Source organism: Parambassis ranga, chromosome 21, assembly GCF_900634625.1.
Source record: "Parambassis ranga chromosome 21, fParRan2.1, whole genome shotgun sequence".
In the NCBI taxonomy this organism is placed as follows: domain Eukaryota; kingdom Metazoa; phylum Chordata; class Actinopteri; family Ambassidae; genus Parambassis; species Parambassis ranga.
Genome location: NC_041041.1, coordinates 18,446,759 through 18,466,266, shown reverse-complemented (window position 1 = coordinate 18,466,266; position 19,508 = coordinate 18,446,759).

The window sequence follows — 19,508 nt, the reverse complement described above, 5'->3', positions numbered from 1 at the left end:
CGGCGTGTTAATAGAGGGGGGCGGGGCCCCGAGTACGACTCGACCGGTTTGTCACAGACAGACGTGATATCATTGGAGCTTCCGTAGTTGATCACGCCCAAGGCGTTTTCCCATAGTGAAACACCGAACGAAGTTAGAAAAAGAACCCTTTCTATAGGATTTAAAAAGGTAAAGAACAAATCCTCTGCCAGCAGCAGTACCTGTGATTAGATGGAACTGCAGGTTAATACAGCATGATGACTGTGTGCACATTGTGTAATAGTAGTGTAACTGTTTAAATTATTTTATCAAAGTAATGTAAATAATTACATTTGATTACATTTCAATTACTTTTCTTAATTTTCGATGAATGCTCTCAACTGTTCCATATTGACATTTTAAAACCTTGCAGCAGCCTTAACTTAGCCAACATTAACACAATAATAAAATCAATCACAAGACTGAATTTCAGTATCTCTTTTTTTCTTCTTACTGAAGTGAGGGGTCAGCAGATGAACCAGACAGGCTAGAACATACACACACACAAAAGTGGGCTATTGTGTTATATCTTGATCCAGTGGCGTAGGAAGCATTCAATATGTGGGGGGGACACCTTCTGTGGGTGCGTGGTGAAAAAAAGTATATTCAGTATATTATGAAATATCAAAGTCAAAAAAGTCAAAGTCAGCTTTATTGTCAACTCTGCTATATGTGCTGGACATACAGAGAATCGAAATTGCGTTACTCTTCACTCCGCAACATATAACATGTAACTGAAAACTAAAGATAAATATAAAGTGTAAAAAAATGTACCTACAATGAGGCACACACAAAATACAAGGCACATAATGAAGGCACAATGCAGTAAGAGTGCAAAAGATGTATAGTGCAAGACAGTGCAGTTGGCATAATATAAACATGATTGGTTTAACTTATAACAGCTTATTGAGACTGGTATGAGAGTGCAAAAGATGTAATGGTGCAAGACAGTGCAGTTGGCATAATGTAAACAGTCAAGTTATAGCAGCTTATATGAGACTGGTATGACATGACTAAGGTGCAAGAGAATGCAAAGGGTAAAGTGGCTGGTGCACAGAGTTCCTATCTTGGGTGGTGGTAGGGGTGGGGGGATGGTGGTAGGGGTAGGGGGTGGTGTCAGGGAAGGGGGAGAAAGTGGGGCGCAGCAGGGAGAGAGTTCAGCTTCCTGACAGCCTGGTGGATGAAGCTGTCCCTCAGTCTGCTGGTCCTGGCCCGGAGGCTGCGCAGTCTCTTTCCTGATGGCAGCAGACTGAAGAAGCGGTGTGAAGGGTGGGTGGGGTCTCCTGTGATGCGGAGGGCCTTTCGGGTGAGACGGCTGTCGTAGAGGTCTTGGAGGGAGGGGAGAGGGATGCCGGTGATCCTCTCAGCTGCTCTCACTATGCGATGAAGCGTCTTCCTGCAGGCGGCGGTGCAGGCTCCGTACCACACAGTGATGCAGCTGGACAGGATGCTCTCAACAGCTCCTCTGTAGAAGGTGCACAGGATGGAGGGAGGGGCTCTGGCCCTTTTGAGCTTGCGGAGGAAGTAGAGGCGCTGATGTGCCTTCTTGGTCAGGGATGCAGTGTTGTTAGTCCAGGAGAGGTCCTCAGTGATGTGCACACCCAGGAACTTGGTGCTGCTCACCTGCTCCACAGCAGCACCGTCGATGGTCAGAGGGGTGTGCTCACTGTGTGCTCTCCTGTAGTCCACAACCATCTCCTTTGTCTTCTCCACATTCAGGGAGAGGTTGTGGTCTCTGCACCACTCGGCCAGAAGGTGCACCTCATTCCTGTATTGTGTTTCATCTCCACCGGAGATGAGACCCACCACAGTGCAGTCATGGGTCAGCAGAGTGAAGAGGAGGGGGCTCAGCACACATCCTTGGGGAGCCCCGGTGTTCATTATGATGGTGCTGGATGTGTTTCTGCCGACCCACACTGTCTGAGGTCTCCCGGTGAGGAAGTCCAGCAGCCAGTTGCACAGCAAGGAGTTCAGCCCCAGCTGGTCCAGTTTGTTGATGAGCTGCTGTGGGATGATGGTGTTGAATGCTGAGCTGAAGTCTATGAACAGCATTCGAACGTATGAGTCTTTATTTTCCAGGTGGGTGAGAGCTGTGTGGAGTGCTGTGGAAACAGCATCACTGGTTGACCGGTTGGGCCGATATGCAAACTGGAAGGGGTCCAGAGAGGGAGGGAGGGCCGTCTGGATGTGTTTCATGACTAACCGTTCAAAGCACTTCATGATGATGGGTGTGAGTGCTACTGGACGGTAGTCATTGAAGCAGGCGGGGGTGGACTTCTTCGGCACAGGGATGATCGTGGTGGCTTTGAAGCAGGTGGGGACAACAGCCTGGCTCAGTGAGATGTTGAAGATGTCTGTAAACACCTCAGCGAGCTCCTCAGCACAGTCTCTGAGCACACGGCCAGGTATGTTGTCAGGACCAGGAGCTTTGCGTGCGTTGATCTGGCTGAGAGATGTCCTCACGCTGGCTCGGGACAGGGAAAATACCTGGTCAGTGGGAGAGGATGTGATCTTTTGTGCAGGAGTGCTGTTGAGTGCTTCAAAGCGTCCAAAGAAGTCATTCAGCTGGTTCAGCAGAGAGCTGTTGCTGTCACAGGTCTGTGGTGGGGGCTTGTAGTCTGTGATGGTCTGTATCCCCCGCCACAGGCTCCGAGTGTCCCTGCTGTCGCTGAAGTGGTGGGCAACCCTCCTGGAGTACTGTCTCTTCGCCTTCCTGATGCCACGGGACAGGTCGGCTCTGGCTAACTTTAGGCTGGTGTCGCCGCCTCTTCTGAAGGCAGCGTTCCTGGCCCTCAGCAGCCTGTAGACCTCCCCTGTCAGCCATGGTTTCTGACTGGCTCGAATGCTGACAGTCCTGGTTTCAGTTACATCATCAATGCATTTGGTGATGTAAGCAGTGACAGTCTCTGAGTACTCCTGGAGGTCAGTGCAGTTGTTGTGGGTTGCAGCCTGCTTAAACACATCCCAGTCTGTTGTGCTGAGACAGTCCTGTAAAGCTCCTGTGGCTCCCTCCGGCCACACTCTCACTTCTTTTCGGACCGGTTTGGCAACTTTTACCAGTGGTCTGTATGCTGGCATTAACATAACAGTGATGTGATCAGAAGCTCCGAGGTGGGGGAGGGGGAGGGCTTTGTACGAGCCTCTCTGGGTGGTGTAAACATTGTCCAGTGTGTTGTTGCCACGAGTTGGAAAGTCTATGTGTTTGTGAAGTTTTGGAAACACAGTCTTGGGGTCTGCATGGTTGAAATCACCCGCCAGGATGAGAAAAGCATCCGGGTGGGCTGTCTGCTGCTCACTGACCTGCAGGTAGAGCTCATTCAGTGCGTCGCTCCTGTTGTTGTTGCTGGAGCTCGGCGGGATGTACGCAGCTACAAGCAGTATAGCTGTAAACTCCCGTGGCAGGTAAAACGGCCGGCACTTTATAATATTAAGCTCCGCCAGTGGCGAGCAGTGTTTGGAGACCACAGCAGCGTCCCGACACCAAGAGTCATTGATGTAAACACAGAGCCCGCCGCCGCGGATCTTACCTCCTTCAACTAAGGCTCTGTCCGCTCTGAAACACGCTAGGCGGTCGAGCTGAATGGCGGAGTCCGGATGCTGTCATTCAGCCATGTTTCCGTAAACACAAACACACAACACTCCCTTATAGTCCTCTGTGTGGCGCGAAGTAGCCGGATATAGTCCATTTTGTTGGTCCGTATCCCTCCGCGCTTGCCCCTCTTCTGCTTCCTTTCACACCGTCTGTGGCGCTTCCACTGCGGGCGAGATGGTGTTGCAGGGGCCGGTAGAGGTGCCGGCAGGCGGAGTAGTCCACAGTCCCGTAGCTCTTCAGCGATTGCAGGATCTAACTCATATAATATAATAATATGAAGTAGTTGCGATTTCCTGTGGATTTTGACAGGTTGTTAAACTATTTTACCTACAGAAGTAAACAATTACTATTTCAGAGACAGATTCAACAAAACCTGGGTGACAAACAGAAACTAATTCCAAGTGAAACAACAGTTTTGTCAAACATACTGGTGCTACTACACTAACAGCCTCCATATCTGAAGCCTTCTCTCATTTACAGAGACAAAAAACTGGCAAATCCCATAGAAAAATGAACCAAACTGCTTAATGCAGATAATACTGAAACACTAAAAATACTAACTTACAAAAAGATGCATGTCTTTATTTGTATTTGCTTATAAAACTACTTAATTCACAACAAACCTTGTGGATGTGTTTATAATGATGCACTGCCTCATCTGCTGCATCAGTGTGTCCCTGTTCATATAATGCTCCACTGTGTCCTGACGGTCCATCACATGTGTTTTATTCTTGCTGATAAGAATATGAGCAGGTGGCTATGTGCACTGGCTCGGCGAGGCTGAAGCTAGCAGGCTAACAGAAGCTAACCTGGCCCTTATTACAACATGGGTTAATGCTGAAAACAACTCTAACTCTCCGTGTCTTTGTTGGGAATCTCCTCATGTCCATTGTGTGTGGGGAGGGAGCAGAAAAGGCAACAACATGTCATCAGACAAATAAAACCGTCTACTGTAACTGAAGGTAAACAGCAGCTTCCTCCCAACTTTTCTAAGTTGATTTAACATCAACCTAACGTCTCCTGGGGCCATGTGACAAACAGTCAGGCTTCAGCATGAGCTGGACTTTGTGGGATGACACTGACGTCACCTCCTCCAGCTTCGAGCAGCACTAACGGTTCTCTTTACGGTGTTTTACGCTCGCTCGAAGTAAGCCACTGGCTTTGTTAGGTCATTGGTGGTAGGTTAGGTATTGCAGCGCTGTGGTAACCAGGAAAACATGGAGTGGATTTCAGCGGTGAGGTTATTCTCTTATGAACCAAGTGGAACGGAGTTTTTCACGAGCAATCGAAACAGCGTTAGGTGGAGTTTCCTACTCAGTAAATGTGGTGGTGGGGGGGGGGGGGGGGGGGGGGGGTCCAAACGGGCCGTTTTAAAATGTATCTCTGATATAATGGTAGCGACGCCTATATCTTGATCAATAAACAAACTTAAATCTAGAACACCAGGTATAGTGTTAACAAAGAAACATACTCTTAACATGTCTGAATGTAAACTTTCACAGCAGTCCATGTACTTGGCAAATGCAACCCAATCAGTGCTTTTACTCTTGAAGGCAGTTGTGAAAAAGAACGTTAGTGTTGGCCCGACAGCATACAAGGCAGCATCCTGTGATACGCTGAGTCCTGCTCTTGGGAAGTGCTGGCTGATCCATCTTCCCTCCTAATCAGGCAGACTGGATGTGCTCAACAGGACCCTCAGGTGTTTCCTCTAAAAAAAGACGATTGAAATGATGATTAGATCATTAGAATTATTATACTTTTTCTTCTACAAAAAACAAAGAAACAGATAAAACCATGGAATACAGATAATTAAAATGTGTTGCATTAAGTGTGTGTAATATAATAGAAAGAATGATCCTATGTTGGCCTAATGATAAAAGTGCACTAATTCAGCCAGCAGCCTACTGCTGAATAAGCTAACCCAGCTAGCGATCAACATTAAACATAGTGGTTAGGCTAAATCTTAATTAGTAACACTGTCTCACAACGCAAACGTTATGATACTAAAGCTGATTTTATCACATACTCTGTTTCTGAAAGTCACGGAGCAGCTGGACCGCTACGTAAACACAGTGGGTTGACAGAGTAATGAAGACGAGGCTGTGGTTAGCAAGCTAGCTGCTAGCTAGCTATACCCCCCCCCCCCCCCCCCCCCACTCTATACAAAACCCTACAACTTTGAATCATGTTGTGTGTTCAACACAACACAGGAGAAGACACGGAGAACGCTGGCTCAGTACTGTGCTGTTTACAGCGGTACAGATTAATGTCGATGTGTTCTTCAAGTCAGACTGTTTAGATGTCGACAGCATCTTAACTGCAAACACTCCTTGCACTGCACAGTAATGTGGCCTTTATCTGCGGTTTGGTCAAATGTCTTCTGAACCTCCAACACATGAACGCACTCTTCACCGCCATTGTTCCTGTCTGACAAATCGTGCTAGCAGCATCAGGGCAACAGGTGACGACAGACGAGGTGAGAACCAATCAGAAGGCTGCCGGTACGCAGTTTAGACGGAGGACGCGCCATGAAAAATATTAATTCAAGCTTTTCTAAAAGTTGTTCAAATCAAATGTAATCAAAACTTTACCCCTTGACATTTCCAAAACTGTAATTTAATTACATACTTTTCTCCAGTATTGTAACTAATTACAAATACGTTAATTGTGTAATTAAATTACGTAACGGCGTTACATGTAATTCGTTACTCCCCAACACTGAGTAAGAGTGCATTAAACAGTCAAATGAATTCACATATGATCAACATCACATGTTTTTCTTTCTTTGCTGCATTGCGTTTTTTATCCTGATGTTTATATTTTCAATATCTCTCCATGATAATCACAGTTTCTTCCTGGATAACGTCTGTTAGATGCTCCGTTTTCTTTAAGAAGCAAGACGTTCTGCAACATTGCTATAAATTAAAGTTTTAACTATATGTTAAATGTTCAGTCTGAAATCATATTTATGTAAAATGCATAATGACTTGATCCTTATTCCTTGGGAGTTAAGTGTTGTTTCAAGTTAGGGCACATGTCCGTGCCTCCTCTACAGCTCTCTCTCTCTCTCTCTCTCTCTCTCTCCCTTATCAAATCATGTTGGTTATTAAAGTCAAAAATGAATCTAAAATAAGTAAAAACATTTAATGAACAAAAACTTTTTACAACAAAAAAATAGCAAAATTAATAATAAAAGTTAATAAAAATCTTTACAGTGTCAATATATAAAGTGTCCTTATTTACACTTATTTGCTAATTTGTGCTGTGACACTGGTTCCCCTGAAGTGTCTAGATGATGGAGAGGAGGGTGGACACCAGCACCGTAGGTCACTGTCACATGCTGCAGTCCATCTTCATCTGGGGTCGTTGTTAATGTTGGACGGTTCAACCTCTCCCACAGCTTCTGCTTGAAGACACGTCCCAGTTCCAAACTGTACTTCCGCAAGTGGCCTTTCTTGGTCCTAGGAGCAGGTACATATGAATTAAAAAGTACTTTAGGCTATAAGATTAAGATTAAGATTAAGAAACTTTTATTAGTCCCACAATGGGGAAATTGCATTTTTGCAACGGCATACAGACAGCAAGGGATAAGTTAAGAAAAACATATACACATTATAAAATAGACTACCAATAAGACAGTGATTATCCATGACAGAGCTCAGACATACCTCATCGTTTCATCAAAAGCTTGGTGGTAGATCCGCTGGTACTCCTCCACTGATCGGCCGTGTATTGTCACAGCACTGTCACTGTTGACCACAGAGGAGGCCTGGAAGCGAGGAGCCACACTGGAGACCACCGGCAGGTCAGCTGGTGGGATGGTGTTATGGGTCCCCTGCTTTCTTGGTGGTTCTGCATCAGGCAGAGAGCCCCGCTTCCTCTTCTGGGGAGTGGCTGCAGACCGCTGGGAGCTGGAGTTCGGTTTGTCCTGCAGAAGGTCAGCTGGTGGGATGGTGTTATGGGTCCCCTGCTTTCTTGGTGGTTGTGCATCAGGCAGGGAGCCCCGCTTCCTCTTCTGGGGAGTGGCTGCAGACCGCTGGGAGCTGGAGTTCGGTTTGTCCTGCAGAAGGTCATCAGAGAGCTTAGACTGAATGTACATGGAGCTTGAGGAGAGAAGAAAGTGTGTTTTTCTCCCCTGTGTTCAGACAGACTTCCTGACATCTTACCTGGTCGTTCCTGCAGTGTGGACACCTGATGCAGCCTGTGGATCTCTTTCGTGGAGAGATTCTCCTTCTCTGAGTGTAGTCATGCTCTCTGAGGTGGATTTGCTGCAACACACACAGGCATGTTCCAGTCATAAACACCTAAATGTGACAGTATAAGGGCCTGACCTCCAACCTCTACTGCTGATTATGGAGTAGCCGAATCAAACCCTTGCATGTAACTATGTAAATGTATATGTTGATAAAGATGCACATTTAATTACAACATAAGTCACACTTCAGGCCTCTCTCACGTGCAGGGACATAATTAAAAAAGAATGAATAAAACCTGAAAGAGTGTACAGGATCTGAATACATTTACTTTTGTGTCAAATGGCCTTATTTAGGTCAAACTGCTTTGTGCTTTACTGCCTGGCTGTATAGTTACAATGGTCCCACAGTCAAATATGTCGTGTCAAGCCAAATGTAGTCTTAGCTAAGGAGTGTGTACATACTGCACAGTCTGGATGTTGCAGCATCAAAGAATATGTGCAGCATAGGTGATTATTCATGTGTAGTTTTAGCAAAATAAACCACTGAAACACTGCACATTATAGACAGGTGATGCACATTGTAGCTGGCTGAATGTCTAGCCTTGCACATACAACGAGCCTTAATGGCCTCTTGGTATGAAAATGCTATATAAATGTTTATTTAAATGATTTGAGTCTAGTACATGTAGGCTAATTGAGAATAGTAAGTTGCATGACAGATGCAGCTGCGTTATCTATTAGCTGTGTGGTTATGGCAATGCGTCCATAGTTTTTTGAATAATAGGCTAAAATATGGTCATATTGTCATTAAACTGCCTAAATACACTTGTAAAGTGAGGTAGCTAAATGCTAACAGCTCCTCAAAGTGCACAGATTAAACTATAAATAAACAACAGTAAATGATTTCAATAATTAGATTTTACTCAGGCCTGAACAGCTGCCACTATTCACCACTCGACACATCACATGTACACATTCATATTATATTACATTCATATTTGTATTTTCATTTTGACATGAATATATTTAGTTTCTGCAGCAGTGCAGCTTCAGAGCTAACATGAATAAAAGACAATCGACAATGAAAAAGTTCCGATCTCACATTTTCCATGCTGGAAGTTTTGCAGGGTTTCAGTCTCTGTTGAGTTTTTCCTAGATGCCAAAAATCCTTGTACGTCGGTGAGAAATGTTCGCTTTCTGTCAGAAATCGCAGTGTCAAGCTAGATCTCCGTCAGGTGGAATCCTATCGCATTTTTTAAAACGTTTGTATGTAGTGTGGTGATGACATCATGAAATCGTCACAGCAACAAAAACATTCCTTTAATGTTGAGTTTTAAATGTTTGGATTATAATTCAACTCATAAATTGTACCATTTCTTTTTCACTAGAAGTGACTGATTTGACTTTTTTGTATTTATTAGCAAAACCTACAATATAAAATATATTTTCTTTTTTGTCTCACCTGCAGGAGTCAGGATTGTGATCTCACGTGTTTTTATATTGAGTTTTATATTGACATTTGGTTTCCACAGCAACGGACGTTACGTGTCGCCTCATCAAGCTGTCATTCATTTGGCGGCTACTTGCTAACTATTTGCTAGGCTATATGCTACATGCTAACATTAACTGTCACATCAAGACAGCAGATTGACGTCACCTTCAGCTAAATGACGGCTGTTTGCATGGTGGCAGCTCCACCACTAACATCTGTTCAACTTGTAGTTATTGTCAGTGAGTTGTCAATAAAATGCAAACAGCTGCACACTAGGAGCACATTTCAGCTTTAACACATGAACTTTGAAGACAAAGTGTTCACTGCCCATGTTCACAGGTGTTACAATGACTTTAATGTGAATGGCTGATCACTTACACCCCACCATGTTTGTTATAATATTTTCACAGTGGAAAGACGAGGCCTCCGTCTCTGCAGCCAGCCTGATTTCAGTCCATCTACTCTGCAACTTAGATCTACAGCCACGTCAAAATACTTTAGATGATCTAATAAAATACAAAAATTACACAAAGAAATCCAACCAGTGTCATGTGATTATAGTTTTTTCATCTAAGCATGTTAAAAGCCAGGTTAGGCCTCAAGCTACTGTGTGTGCTGCAGCAGTTCAGACTAATCAGTTCCTTTTGAGGAACTACTGGCTGCATGGGCCTTTTTAGGAGTGACTTATATAAGTAACTTATAACCTAAGTTACATGCAAATGGTCACAATGACATGTTTTCCTTACTAATGCCATATAACCCTCTTTTACATCAGACTTTATGTTTTACTGACACTGATCGTGGTCTGGCCACAAGCTGGTCTGGTCTGGCTGTTCAACAACTGTCATGTGTGAACTGTAGCTGTTGGCACACCTGCCTTTCCTGAGGCCATCGCGACATAGATAGGTGGTGGTCAGGTCTGTCTGTCTCAAAGACATGTATATCATACTTTATTAAGTTAAAGATGAATTTCAGTTTTAAAAACACACACTGTGCTTCCTGTTTTATTTTGATAGTCCTGTCCTCCTTGTGTCTTCTCTGTGATTCACTTCCTCTTGTTTCCCTCCACTGTGATCACCTGCTCCGCCCTAATTGTGTTGACCTGTGTGTCGTCACCCTTGTCTATTTAAGTCTTGTTCCCGCCTTTGCTCTTGTTGGTTCGTCTGCTGCTTCACCTGCTGTCTGTCTCTCCCCTGTGGTCAGCCTTCTCCTCCCATCCTCCTGGATTATCGTTCCTTTGGTTGGTTTTTCTCTTCTTGGTTTTCATGTTGTTCTTTGTTTGAACTTTTGGACTGAGTGTTTAGTTGTTTGGCTTGGAATAAAGCTCACCTTTTGTTGGACTTAGTTTTCATCTTGTCTGTTCAACCATGACTTTTTTCAGAGTTTTGAATATTGCAAAATGTTTGAATTTTCTTTCTGTTTTTGTGTTTTTGTGACACAATCCTCACTCGAACAAGGAAAAAAAAAGAAGTTGTTTGTGTATAACTCCTAACTGCTCTTTGCTGTGTTCTATAAATTGAACTCACATGATCATACAATGCCAGCAGTCAGCCAAATACTGCAGCACAAATACACAAACTGCCACCCAGTGCAGCCTTGTAATGCGCATCCAAGTCCAAGTTTAATTAATCACTTCTATTCAATTCAGTCTAGAAGTCTGATGTTAATGTAGAATTTAGACTTTGATCTCCTAATTCTACTTTAATGTCTGATTTATGACTTTAATCTTTAAATTGTTACTTTTTCCCTTAGAATACAGATATATTTTTCAATTACTTAAATCCATTTTTAAAGAGAAGCAGAAGAAAAGAAATCAGATTTGATTTCCCTCAGAATTCTCATATATCATTTTTAAAAAGGTAAAGAGCAAATCCTCTGCCACAGCACTACCTGTGATTAGATTGAACTGCAGGTTAATACAGCATGATGACTGTGTGCACATTGTTGTTACATTAACAATGTGTAGATTTAATAAGTAGGATATTTCTGGATACTGCTCATCATTCAGCAGAGGGAATGTGTTCTATTTAATAATCCTAATACACTTCTTGAGTTTAATGTTTCTATCTGTTGCATTAGTGTGAGCAGTAAGAGTGCATTAAACAGTCAAATGAATTAACGTATGATCAACATCACATGTTTTTCTTTCTTTGCTGCATTGCGTTTTTTATCCTGATGTTTATATTTTCAATATCTCTCCATGATAATCACAGTTTCTTCCTGGATAACGTCTGTTAGATGCTCCGTTTTCTTTAAGAAGCAAGACGTTCTGCAACATTGCTGTTATAAAGACTCAGAGCCCGGTGGGTAGTCACGCGATACAACGTCCTAATCTCGTTTGGACGAGAGTTGGTCGAGGCTAAGACGAAGCCGCTAGTCAGAGGTTGGCATAGTTTCCATGTGTGGTGGGAACTCATCTTCACTGACGTTCTGTGGTTTAGTCGCTGACGAGACGTGAGTGTCCTTGTTATGTGTCAGTGCTGTTGGAGTTATGCTTAGATTCGAAGCTGCTATGTTCGTTTATGTCCCTTTGCTGCGCCCTTGTGTTCGCTATGTTGCCGTCTGTGATTACTGGTCACGAGTTACTCCTTAGCATGTAATGCAGCGCGTAAACGTGTCTGTTCGTTGTTGCTAATAATGGGAAGGGTTACGTGAATGACGCTGTTCATTATTAATGCGGGCGTTCAGACATATTAATGTAAAGCAGACGGCGTTATTTACAAATGTTTATGTTATGATAACGGTTATAAACTGTGAGTTTAGGTTTATGTATTATTATTTACTGTTACAGACTACTTGCTGATACTGCAGAAATCAGTGAATAAATTCCTGATAACCCACGCTGGACTCCTGCCTCATCTTCCTGTGCTCTGACAGGCACCCCATCTTGTTGGTTATTTACACCTTTAACTGGCGCCGATTAGTCTGCTTCCCTACATTGGTCCTTCGAGCCGGATAATAGCCTCCAAGATGGATCCAGCGCAAGAGAGATATCAGTCGGTGAGGCCCAAGAGGCAGAAGCGCCCTCCTCCCAGGTTACAGGAGTATGAGGTGAATTATGTGGGACATCAACCCAGAGACTCAGTGCCATGGAGACCACCTCCACCCAGCCCTACCCTATTTAGAAGCTTCACTGGGGACGCTGCTCACCCTGAGACACCTCAGCCAGCCCCAAGCTGCTTCCAGAGCACCCCATTTACACCTACTCCCACACACTCATATCAGGCAGCCCCTTACCACGAGGCTAGCCGTTCCCTGGAAATCAGAGCTATACAGGAGGAGAATGCCAAGCTGTACCAATCCCAACAGTGGATCCAGTCCAGTCTAAAGGAACTGAACGAAGCTCGCAGGGAGATGAAGGAGCTGATTCAGGCTGCTCACACCCTTAAAACTGGAATAGGTGCTTCCAGCTCTGGCTCACTAAGTCTAATGGAAATCCCGCTTGTAACCGCAGCCCCTGCCACGTCTCACCCTAGACTGAACCTAGAGGAGGACTGGCCCGATCCCCCACCGTGGCCAGAACCTGAGGAGGAGCTGCAGAGTAATATGCAGTCCTTAAAGATTGAGAGAGACCGTTACCAGCCCCCTTTCCCCCCTAAAAGGCCCACCTATGACCCGGTGTGGCACCCCTCTCCTCCTCCACCTCACAGTATCTCAGCTACACCCTATGGGACACAAACCCAGTGCCACCCACCAGCCTCTCAAGCGCCACCTTCTAATCAGGCCCCTAACTACAGCGTGCCACCCCCAGTATCTGAACAGCAATATAGAGGACCTCAACCCACCATCCCCAAGTTTACCAACCCAGACCCAAGTGAGTTTGCCCGTCTGCGCATTGCACTAGAGAACCTCCTCCCAGCTAACACCACTGAACTGTTCAGATATCAGATCCTTGTCGACCACCTCAGGTTAGAAGAGGCTAAACTCATAGCTGATGCCTACCTGAATTCCCCCACCCCATACACAGACACCATGGCAGCCCTCCATGATAAGTTCGGCCAACCCCATCAGCTCGCCCTCAGGAAGATTGCTGGAGTACTTGACGCTCCTGAGGTGAAGCGCGGGGATACCGCATCTTTCCAGAAGTTTGCTCTCCAGATACAGTCCCTAGTTGGTCTGTTACAGACTCTAGGTCCTGAGGGAAATGTCGAGTTGAACTGCGGCTCCCATGTAGCACGCCTGCTAAGTAAACTCCCTGCCGAGCAGCGCGCTGACTTTCGGCGACACCAGTTTAAACAGCCCGGGACCAGCCACACCCTCCTAGACCTGTCTGAGTGGCTCCGGTACGAGGCCTGGTGTCAAGGGTTTGATAACCAATCTACCACAAAGCCTAGTAGAGATAAACCACACGTAAGAAATGACGGCCGCCCCATCAAACAATGCGTTACTATTCTTCATGGTGCTGGTGAGTCAGCCCCCAGAGCTAGTCCCAGCCAGGAAAGGATTAAGAGCAAGATGTACTGTGCTTACTGTGAGAGTACCGAACACCATATCAGTCAATGCAGTAATGTAGCCAAACTTTCCCACGAGCAACTGAGGGAGTGGATCAAGACTAACCGACGCTGCTGGCGATGTGCACGAGCCCATGTCGCCGCCCAGTGTACCCTAAAGAAACCCTGTAGTCGATGTAATGGCAAACACCTTCAGGTCCTCCATGAGATCAATACCAGGACAGGGAGAGATAACCCGGAAGTGGCCAAGCAAGAGAGTTGCCTGACTAATTCCACCACTACTGCCCTTTACCTTGATAAGCCAGGTGTAGGTAACAGAGTCTTGTTAAAGGTTGTCCCCATCCTTATCCACTATGGCGGCCAGTCTTTAAGCGCCTTCGCCATCCTGGACGATGGGTCGGAAAGGTCCATGCTACTACCGGCTGCAGCCAAGGCTCTTGGTATAAGGGGCCGGCCCGAGGACCTTCCATTACGTACTGTCAGGCAAGACATTCAGGTCCTCCAAGGTTATTCTGTCTCTTTCCACATCTCCCCAGTGGCTAATCCCGGTATTACCTACAAGATTGAGGGTGCCTTCACAGCTCACCGCCTCAGCCTTGCTCAACACACTTACCCCGTTGAGCGGCTACAGAAGAAATTCAGACATCTACGTGGCCTTCCCATCCCCACTCTCCGAAATGCAGAGCCATCTCTCCTAATCGGCTCAGACCAAGCTCACCTCGTCACCCCTGTCGAACCTGTCAGACTCGGCCCTCCTGGCAGTCCAGCAGCAGTCCATACACGACTGGGGTGGACTCTCCAAGGCCCACTACAGTCCATGGGGCAGCTACCGAACGCGGTGCAATGCCTGTTCACTACCGCGCCACCCAATGCAGAGGAGCTATACAAACACGTCGAGAGGCTTTGGCAGATGGATGCAGACGCTTACCTGATGGCGCTACGGAGGTTCATCGCCCGGCGAGGCACCCCTGCAGAACTATGGTCCGACCAGGGAACCAACTTTAAAGGGGGGAAGCGAGAACTACAAGACGCCTTTGCCAATATGGCTCCCACCCTGCAGCAGCAGCTAGCCCCCCAGAAGATCAAATTCATGTTCAACCCACCAGCAGCCCCTCACTTTGGTGGGGTGTGGGAACGTGAGATCCGTTCGGTCAAAACTGCTCTGTACACCTGCGTGGGATCCCAACCAGTTCCGGAGGAGGTCCTCCTCACTGTGTTCTTGGAGGTGGAGTCCATGCTGAACTCCAAACCCTTGGGCTACACCTCTGCAGACGTAGCAGACCTTGATCCAGTGACTCCTAACAGCCTGTTGATGGGGCGGCCAGATGGTTCGTTACCCCAAGTTGTCTACCCAGAGTCTGAGATCCTGAGTCGCCGGCGATGGAGACACTCGCAGGTACTAGCCGATCAGTTCTGGAAGAGGTTCATCCGAGAATACCTCCCTACCCTACAGACTAGGCAGAAGTGGCAGTCAACTTCCCCTCAGGTTTTGGAACAAACAGTAGTTATGGTAGTAGAACCTCAGTTGCCCCGAGCCTATTGGCCCGTGGGGCGTGTGACCAAGACTCACCGAAGTGATGATGGATGCGTCAGGTCTGCAGATGTGGAGGTTAATGGACATGTGTACACCAGACCTGTTGCTCGTTTAGTGATGCTGCCAACCCTTGCTGATGGAGAAGGGTAGACTGTTGTTGATCTTACACGGAGCAAATGTGGATGCACATTTGGGGGCGGCTGTTATAAAGACTCAGAGCCCGGTGGGTAGTCACGCGATACAACGTCCTAATCTCGTTTGGACGAGAGTTGGTCGAGGCTAAGACGAAGCCGCTAGTCAGAGGTTGGCATAGTTTCCATGTGTGGTGGGAACTCATCTTCACTGACGTTCTGTGGTTTAGTCGCTGACGAGACGTGAGTGTCCTTGTTATGTGTCAGTGCTGTTGGAGTTATGCTTAGATTCGAAGCTGCTATGTTCGTTTATGTCCCTTTGCTGCGCCCTTGTGTTCGCTATGTTGCCGTCTGTGATTACTGGTCACGAGTTACTCCTTAGCATGTAATGCAGCGCGTAAACGTGTCTGTTCGTTGTTGCTAATAATGGGAAGGGTTACGTGAATGACGCTGTTCATTATTAATGCGGGCGTTCAGACATATTAATGTAAAGCAGACGGCGTTATTTACAAATGTTTATGTTATGATAACGGTTATAAACTGTGAGTTTAGGTTTATGTATTATTATTTACTGTTACAGACTACTTGCTGATACTGCAGAAATCAGTGAATAAATTCCTGATAACCCACGCTGGACTCCTGCCTCATCTTCCTGTGCTCTGACAGGCACCCCATCTTGTTGGTTATTTACACCTTTAACTGGCGCCGATTAGTCTGCTTCCCTACAATTGCTATAAATTAAAGTTTTAACTATATGTTAAATGTTCAGTCTGAAATCATATTTATGTAAAATGCATAATGACTTGATCCTTATTCCTTGGGAGTTAAGTGTTGTTTCAAGTTAGGGCACATGTCCGTGCCTCCTCTACAGCTCTCTCTCTCTCTCTCTCTCTCTCTCTCTCTTATCAAATCATGTTGGTTATTAAAGTCAAAAATGAATCTAAAATAAGTAAAAACATTTAATGAACAAAAACTTTTTACAACAAAAAAATAGCAAAATTAATAATAAAAGTTAATAAAAATCTTTACAGTGTCAATATATAAAGTGTCCTTATTTACACTTATTTGCTAATTTGTGCTGTGACACTGGTTCCCCTGAAGTGTCTAGATGATGGAGAGGAGGGTGGACACCAGCACCGTAGGACACTGTCACATGCTGCAGTCCATCTTCATCTGGGGTCGTTGTTAATGTTGGACGGTTCAACCTCTCCCACAGCTTCTGCTTGAAGACACGTCCCAGTTCCAAACTGTACTTCCGCAAGTGGCCTTTCTTGGTCCTAGGAGCAGGTACATATGAATTAAAAAGTACTTTAGGCTATAAGATTAAGATTAAGATTAAGAAACTTTTATTAGTCCCACAATGGGGAAATTGCATTTTTGCAACGGCATACAGACAGCAAGGGATAAGTTAAGAAAAACATATATACATTATAAAATAGACTACCAATAAGACAGTGATTATCCATGACAGAGCTCAGACATACCTCATCGTTTCATCAAAAGCTTGGTGGTAGATCCGCTGGTACTCCTCCACTGATCGGCCGTGTATTGTCACAGCACTGTCACCGTTGACCGCAGAGGAGGCCTGGAAGCGAGGAGCCACACTGGAGACCACCGGCAGGTCAGCTGGTGGGATGGTGTTATGGGTCCCCTGCTTTCTTGGTGGTTCTGCATCAGGCAGGGAGTCCCGCTTCCTCTTCTGGGGAGTGGCTGCAGACCGCTGGGAGCTGGAGTTCGGTTTGTCCTGCAGAAGGTCAGCTGGTGGGATGGTGTTATGGGTCCCCTGCTTTCTTGGTGGTTCTGCATCAGGCAGGGAGCCCCGCTTCCTCTTCTGGGGAGTGGCTGCAGACCGCTGGGAGCTGGAGCTCGGTTTGTCCTGCAGAAGGTCATCAGAGAGCTTAGACTGAATGTACATGGAGCTTGAGGAGAGAAGAAAGTGTGTTTTTCTCCCCTGTGTTCAGACAGACTTCCTGACATCTTACCTGGTCGTTCCTGCAGTGTGGACACCTGATGCAGCCTGTGGATCTCTTTCGTGCAGAGATTCTCCTTTTCTGAGCGTAGTCATGCTCTCTGAGGTGGATTTGCTGCAACACACACAGGCATGTTCCAGTCATAAACACCTAAATGTGACAGTATAAGGGCCTGACCTCCAACCTCTACTGCTGATTATGGAGTAGCCGAATCAAACCCTTGCATGTAACTATGTAAATGTATATGTTGAAAGATGCACATTTAATTACAACATAAGTCACACTTCAGGCCTCTCTCACGTGCAGGGACATAATTAAAAAAGAATGAATAAAACCTGAAAGAGTGTACAGGATCTGAATACATTTACTTTTGTGTCAAATGGCCTTATTTAGGTCAAACTGCTTTGTGTATTACTGCCTGGCTGTATAGTTACAATGGTCCCACAGTCAAATATGTCGTGTCAAGCCAAATGTAGTCTTAGCTAAGGAGTGTGTACATACTGCACAGTCTGGATGTTGCAGCATCAAAGAATATGTGCAGCATAGGTGATTATTCATGTGTAGTTTTAGCAAAATAAACCACTGAAACACTGCACATTATAGACAGGTGATGCACATTGTAGCTGGCTGAATGTCTAGCCTTGCACATACAACGAGCCTTAATGGCCTCTTGGTATGAAAATGCTATATAAATGTTTATTTAAATGATTTGAGTCTAGTACATGTAGGCTAATTGAGAATAGTAAGTTGCATGACAGATGCAGCTGCGTTATCTATTAGCTGTGTGGTTATGGCAATGCGTCCATAGTTTTTTGAATAATAGGCTAAAATATGGTCATATTGTCATTAAACTGCCTAAATACACTTGTAAAGTGAGGTAGCTAAATGCTAACAGCTCCTCAAAGTGCACAGATTAAACTATAAATAAACAACAGTAAATGATTTCAATAATTAGATTTTACTCAGGCCTGAACAGCTGCCACTATTCACCACTCGACACATCACATGTACACATTCATATTATATTACATTCATATTTGTATTTTGATTTTGACATGAATATATTTAGTTTCTGCAGCAGTGCAGCTTCAGAGCTAACATGAATAAAAGACAATCGACAATGAAAAAGTTCCGATCTCACATTTTCCATGCTGGAAGTTTTGCAGGGTTTCAGTCTCTGTTGAGTTTTTCCTAGATGCCAAAAATCCTTGTACGTCGGTGAGAAATGTTCGCTTTCTGTCAGAAATCGCAGTGTCAAGCTAGATCTCCGTCAGGTGGAATCCTATCGCATTTTTTAAAAAGTTTGTATGTAGTGTGGTGATGACATCATGAAATCGTCACAGCAACAAAAACATTCCTTTAATGTTGAGTTTTAAATGTTTGGATTATAATTCAACTCATAAATTGTACCATTTCTTTTTCACTAGAAGTGACTGATTTGACTTTTTTGTATTTATTAGCAAAAACTACAATATAAAATATATTTTCTTTTTTGTCTCACCTGCAGGAGTCAGGATTGTGATCTCACGTGTTTTTATATTGAGTTTTATATTGACATTTGGTTTCCACAGCAACGGACGTTACGTGTCGCCTCATCAAGCTGTCATTCATTTGGTGGCTACTTGCTAACTATTTGCTAGGCTATATGCTACATGCTAACATTAACTGTCACATCAAGACAGCAGATTGACGTCACCTTCAGCTAAATGACGGCTGTTTGCATGGTGGCAGCTCCACCACTAACATCTGTTCAACTTGTAGTTATTGTCAGTGAGTTGTCAATAAAATGCAAACAGCTGCACACTAGGAGCACATTTCAGCTTTAACACATGAACTTTGAAGACAAAGTGTTCACTGCCCATGTTCACAGGTGTTACAATGACTTTAATGTGAATGGCTGATCACTTACACCCCACCATGTTTGTTATAATATTTTCACAGTGGAAAGACGAGGCCTCCGTCTCTGCAGCCAGCCTGATTTCAGTCCATCTACTCTGCAACTTAGATCTACAGCCACGTCAAAATACTTTAGATGATCTAATAAAATACAACAATTACACAAAGAAATCCAACCAGTGTCATGTGATTATAGTTTTTTCATCTAAGCATGTTAAAAGCCAGGTTA